The sequence below is a fragment of the Vicugna pacos genome, chromosome 10 (genome assembly GCF_048564905.1).
Source record: "Vicugna pacos chromosome 10, VicPac4, whole genome shotgun sequence".
NCBI classification, from domain to species: domain Eukaryota; kingdom Metazoa; phylum Chordata; class Mammalia; order Artiodactyla; family Camelidae; genus Vicugna; species Vicugna pacos.
This window is the reverse complement of record NC_132996.1, coordinates 60121148-60127008: the sequence shown is the minus strand read 5'-3', so window position 1 is coordinate 60127008 and position 5861 is coordinate 60121148. Positions and strand designations below refer to the sequence as shown.

Genomic DNA, 5861 nt, shown 5'->3' with positions numbered 1-5861 from the left:
AGGTGTGAGGACTGTCTGTACACTTGTTCTATCCCACCTGCTGGTGGGCTCCAGAGGGCTGGGACGACACCTTGTTCTTTGTACCCCAGGAGCCACACAGTGTCTGGTGTAAATAGGTACTTTGTAAGTGATGGATGCATGGATGAGTGGTCCACAGTCCCTGCAATCAGAAGGGCCTGGAGTTATAGGGCTTCTGGACTCTACTTTAGCCAAGTCACTGCTCCTATGTGGGCCTCAGTTTCCTCTTGTATAAACAGGGCTTTTGCCTTCATGCGTTGATTCATTCATTCACTCACTCACGGTCATCTCTTGTGAATGTTACGGTACCATGGTATGTTCTAGGGATACAGATATTCATTAGAGTAAGTGCTGCCCACAAGAATCTGAAAGGTGTCACAGACGGACTGCAACAACTGCAATGTAAAGTGATAAATATCTTTATGGAGGAAACCAAAGTGGCTCGGAGGGGGGAGGAGTCTGCTCTGCATTTGATGGGAGGACAGGAAGATTTCACAGAACAGGAGGTTCCTGATGTGGGTCTTGAAGGATGAATAGGTGTTTGCTAGGTGAACAAAAAGAGAAAAAGGCACTCTGGGCAAAGAGAACATTATGGCAAAAATCCTGGAGGTAAGGCAGAGCCTGGCACCTTTGGGATACTGCTGATGGTTGGGTGTGATGGAAACTTATCAAGGCAGGGAGGGTGTGGTGAGGTATAGGGCTGGAGAGAGTAGCTGAGAGCAGGATCCTTCAGGGCCTGGTAGGCCCCCTAAGGAATTCTAAGCACCACCCCGAAGGCAAATGGGAGACACAGGAAGATTTTTTTTAGAGGAAAATGGCATGATCAGGATCGCATTTTTGATAAACCACTCTGTTGTGGTGTAGACAGTAGATTAGAGGCAAGCAGGACTAGAATCAGCAAGTGGAGTTAGGAGGCTGCTGCTGTTATCTCCACCCCCCCACCCTGTGATAAGGTCTGGAGCAAAGTTAACAATGGCTAACAGTTAACCAGTGCCTACTAGGTGCCAACCAGGCTCTGTGTTAAACATTTGCAATATTATTGCATTCCATTTTCATGGTTACTCTGGGAGTAGGTGCTATTGTAATGACTACCCATGTATTACAGATAGAGGTACAGAGGCTCAGTCACAAGGCTAGTGAGTGGCAGAAGGAAGATGTAAATTCATCTACCCTGACTTCAGTGACTTCAACACCCAATATTCTGCTCTCTGACGAAGGCAGTGGGTGGAGACAAGGGCTTGGAGTCCACAGCTGGTTAGGAGGTGGGCCCATCAGGACACTGGTCAATGGGATCAATAGTGAACCAACCAACTAGATGTGAGGAACCCTGCAGCTATAGGTCTGGGATTCTGGGACAGTGGCCAAGCTTGGGGAGATTCCAGTGTATCCCTGGTACTCTTACTGTGGGTCTTCACATGGCATGCGGATGTGAGACTGGGCTCCATCAGACGTCTCTCCTGGGGCTGAAGTCGTTACTGCCTTTACCTCTTTCCCTGCAGGAATTCTGGGAAAAGGGGCCCCACCCCACAGTTCAAGCCTTGGGAGAACATTTTTGCAGCCTCCCCTGTCTTTCCAGGACCCTGCCCCTCACAGTGGGTACTGCTAATGGGTGCATACTGGTGGGTGGGTCAGCTAGCACTGGTCATATCCAGGCCAGGCCCTGGTCTTCAATTGCCTGAGAGTGAGCCAGGGGCCCCATCAACCTGGGTCTTGTGGACTTTCATAGCAGAATGGGGCAATGTTCCCTGAAGCAGTCTGGCTCCTGGGTCAGAGCCAGGAAATGGGATCTGCTTCCTAGTAAGAGGTCTCCAACTGGCAGAGTAGGTTCAGTTTGTGCTTCCTCTCCTGGGTCATAGTTTGAGATGCTGGCCTCCCCACTTACCTCTGTGAACTTTTCCAGGCCCTGTATCTGGCTGGGCCAGCTGTGGTCAGGGGACTGGTGGACACTGAACAGTGCTGCTGATTCATGCCCAAGTAGTGAATGCTGCGGGCTCCACGTGGGGCTTCACTTTGTCCTTCATAAGTCAGGGTGTTGGTTTTCTTTTTTAATAAATAATGCTGAACCTGACTCACAATTCAAGAGAGGCCACAGCTTGCTCAGAGTCACCAGCATCACCATGGTAACCACATCATCCATGAGCACTTGAAAAGGAAGTTATCAACAGCAACACTGCCTCTTCCTTCTTACCTCACAGTAGCCCTGGGCTTCTGTAGCTCCCTAACCCTTGGGGCTGGGTGAATGGCCCAGGCCTAGGCCTGGGCTCCCCTAAAAGCAGACAGTTGAAGTTAGGGACCTGAGGGTCCCACTCATGCTTACCTGCCTGCTGCTTGCACATCCTTCTGGAAAGACCTGAGAAAGTCTCTTTCATGCTGGGGCAGGTACCAGGGGTAGCCATAAGCCCCCATTTTAAAGCCGCAAATCCATAGCTTCAGATCAACTGATCTATAAAATTGTGTGGTGTGTACAGCTGCAGAGATGGTAAGGCCTAGAATTAAAATGAATGTGTGTATGCTGATAATAATAGTAGCCCTTTATTGAGTGCCTACCACCATGATTCAGGCAGTGATGCCTTATATACCTTGTCTCCCTTGCAGTAATTACTTTCCTAGAGGCAATTTTAATTAATTCATTAATTTTAATTTGTTCGATGCTAATATCTAGCATCTATTGACTGCTAGACACTGCTAAGCACTAATGTTTATGTTCACATGGGAAGCACTATGATTATCTCCATTTTCCAGATGAGAAAGCTGAGGCTAAGAGAGGTTAAAGAATTTGTCTGAGGTCACTCAGCTACCAAAGGATGGAACTAAGGTTTGGGTTCAGGTATGTCTGCAGACGTCCTCATTATTTTGCTATCGCCTAAGGCTCAGTTGAGGTTCAAGCTACCTATTGAGCAGATAGAGGCTCTAAGTTTACCTGGTTTAAGAGACTTTCTCCAAGAACCTTGACTGATATTTTTCCCATCCAAAATAGTTCCTGATCACCCTCATTAGGGTGAACTAGGGTGACTGAAAGATATGCAGATTCTAGCTAGGCTTTCCAACATCTACTGCATCAGATTTTGGGGTGTGGGCCCTAAGATTCTGTAAATTAGGCAATTCCTCATGTTGAACTCAAACACTGGAGAATTTAGAGTTGTGACTGGGACCGTGTGTTCTCTGAGACATCTCCAGGGCCTTGCGCAGGGCAGGGCCCTGAGTAATGGCTCTGATAGCATTTGTTGGATTTGAATGAAAAATGAGTTGGGCCCCATTGAGTCCCCCAAGCCTCTTCATGGCCAGCCCCTCCCCTAGCTCCTGAGAGTCCATGGTCTTCTCCTACTCACTCCTTACCCCCTACCCCCACCCACTCCTCATGTCCCCACACCATCCTCCACCACCCACCCTGATCAGAACTGCCCACTAGGCTCTGCCCACTCCCCTGACTTCCCCTGTAGTGGGAGCAGCAGGGTACACCTGTTGCCAAAAAGCTCCATTTCTTTTTTTTTTTTTTTTTTTGTAGAAACAAACTTAGTCCCATAAGCCAGCTTTCAAGACAGATACTAGCCTGACTCCCTGGCCAAATGACTTTGGTGGGTACCCACAGGGTATAGAGCAAAGTTTGGAATCTCTTCCTCTGACAAATTTTAATTATAGAAGAGGCTTATTTATCAGAGCAAAACACCCAAATATCAAGTGATAAGCATTGGATCTAGAAGCAGTGCTATACACATATTATGGAATATTAAGCAGCCATTAAAAATTAAGAATTTTGAAGAATATTTAATGATGTGGTAAAATGTTCACCAAAAAAAATAAGAAAAAAATACAGAATACAAAACTACATGCCCTGGAAAGATGTTTGTGAAATGTGGCAGAGAGGCCAGTTGTCCCCCAACATCAGTTCTCCCCTTTGCCATACTAATAGAAATGCTACTTAGAAAAGATCCTATTTCCCAGGGGCCATGGGACTGAGCTCTGGCTGGTGGAGTATAAGCTGAAGTGATGCATGTAAGTCCCAGGAAGTGTCCTTTGAGGAGAAGCAGCTCCCTTCTTTGCTTCTTCCTCCTCAAGCAGCTGTCTTGGGTCACAAGTAGGAGGCACGTGCTGAGGATGGGGAGCCCTTGTTAGAAGGACTCTGGGTCCCTGATGGTCACCGAGCTGCTGTACCAGCCTAGGCTGCTTCCCTCTGGATGACATTTATTAGAGAAATTAACAGGTTTAGGGGGGAGGGTATAGCTCAAGTGGAAGAGCTCATCCTTAGCATGCACAAGGTCCTGGGTTCAATCCCCAGTACCTCCTCTAAAGATAAATAAGCCTAATTACCTCCCCCTTGCCAAAATAAAAAAATAATACAATAATAAATAAATTAATTAAATAAAGAAATTAACAGGTTTAAGCCACTGTTCCTTTGCGTTTTCTGTCAGTTGCAGCTGAAACAATTCTAATCAATAGAAGATATGTTGCAAAAAAAAAAATAGAAGATATGTTGCTAAGTAAACAAAACCTGCATGTTCAAAATAATATGAATTGCATGATTCCAATTTTATTTTTAAATGTATGTTTACATATATTTACACATGTACATAGAAAAGTGGACAGGAAGGTTAAAAACTGAAATGTCAGCAGAGGTTATTTCAAGATGGTGAGGCTACAAGGATTTCATGTGTTCTTTTGTCTTTTTATCTGTACTTTCTAACTGAGCTACAACAGAAATAGTACTTTTTAGATAAGAAAAAATAATAAAAAGTATAAATGGTATGATCCATATGGATCCAAATCATAAAAAAATACCTTATTCATGATTATGTAGAAAAAAGACGGAAAAGGAAATGTAAATGTTAACATTTAAGGGCATGTTTAAAATATATTGTTAAGAGAAAAAGGGATTATTAAACAGTATAATTCCAGGGTTTTTTCCTCTTTTTGTAAAAAGAAGAAAATTAAACTAAAACAAATATAGTGTTATATACCAATTATATCTAGTTTAAAAAAAGAATTAAGTGATATAAATAGATGCTAGAAACAGGACCAGGAGGAGATAAGGCAATATATAAATAGTCTGATTACAAAGGAGAGATTCTGGTGTTTCTTATTTTCTCTTTATACTTTTTGCTATTTTCTAAATCTTTTCCCAATAAACCTATATGAATCTTACTTATTTATGTTTTTATTTAGAGAAATTTTGACAATCCAGAAAATGATGCTACAAACAACACACACATCCCTACTGCCCAGGTTAAAATAATTAATATTTTGTTATATTAAATTCATGTCTTTATTTTTAAGAAACAAAGAAGAACAATAAAGTCCTCTTTATGTATGTCTACCATGACTATTAAAAACATTTAAATTAGAGAGAACTTGCCTTGTCTGGGAAGGCCAGGGTGGGGCTGTGGGAGGGCAGGGGGGAAGCATTCAAGGCCTGTTAACTTCCTTCCACCTTCAGCCCAGGGTTTGGCTCCAAGTGCCTATTTCCAGGATGGAGGCGGCCTGGGTACAAGGGTGCCAGATTTGCCTGGCACTTCCCCTGGAACATATAGTGACAGGCAGGGCTGAAGAGGAGGGTCCCAGGCGAGCTCTTCCCTCCTGAGGTCAGTTGGTGCCCAACTAGTGTTTACACAGAGGGTGGGGTTCCCAGTCGCCCAGTTCTGAGGCCTCTGCTCTCAGGGGAGCTGGCCCACGGCAGGCCACAAGCAAAGGGTGGCAAAACCACTGTCTCCTGAGAGGCTCGGAGGCTGGCCTGCTGCTGGGAGGATGCTGGGAAATGGGGGCCCGCAGCTAGGTGGTGCAGTGGTCAGTGGAGGTTAAGGAGATCCAGAAAAAGGGAATAGGCAGGAGCACTCACATTTCCTAGACCT

At 44.8% G+C, this 5861-nt stretch overlaps 2 long non-coding RNA genes across 2 annotated transcripts; one reads left to right on the top strand and one right to left on the bottom strand.

Annotated features, from left to right (window-relative positions):
- Positions 1-421: 421 nt before the first annotated feature.
- On the bottom strand, positions 422-2087 carry LOC140699033 (uncharacterized). The gene is made up of 3 exons (XR_012077068.1): positions 1901-2087; positions 1421-1522; positions 422-562 (listed from the first exon to the last, which is right to left on the bottom strand). It is a non-coding gene; the product is annotated as an uncharacterized lncRNA (long non-coding RNA).
- Positions 2088-2317: 230 nt separating this feature from the next.
- LOC140699032 (uncharacterized) lies at positions 2318-4348 on the top strand. The gene is made up of 3 exons (XR_012077067.1): positions 2318-2497; positions 2761-2845; positions 3524-4348. It is a non-coding gene; the product is annotated as an uncharacterized lncRNA (long non-coding RNA).
- The last annotated feature ends 1513 nt before the right edge of the window (positions 4349-5861 follow it).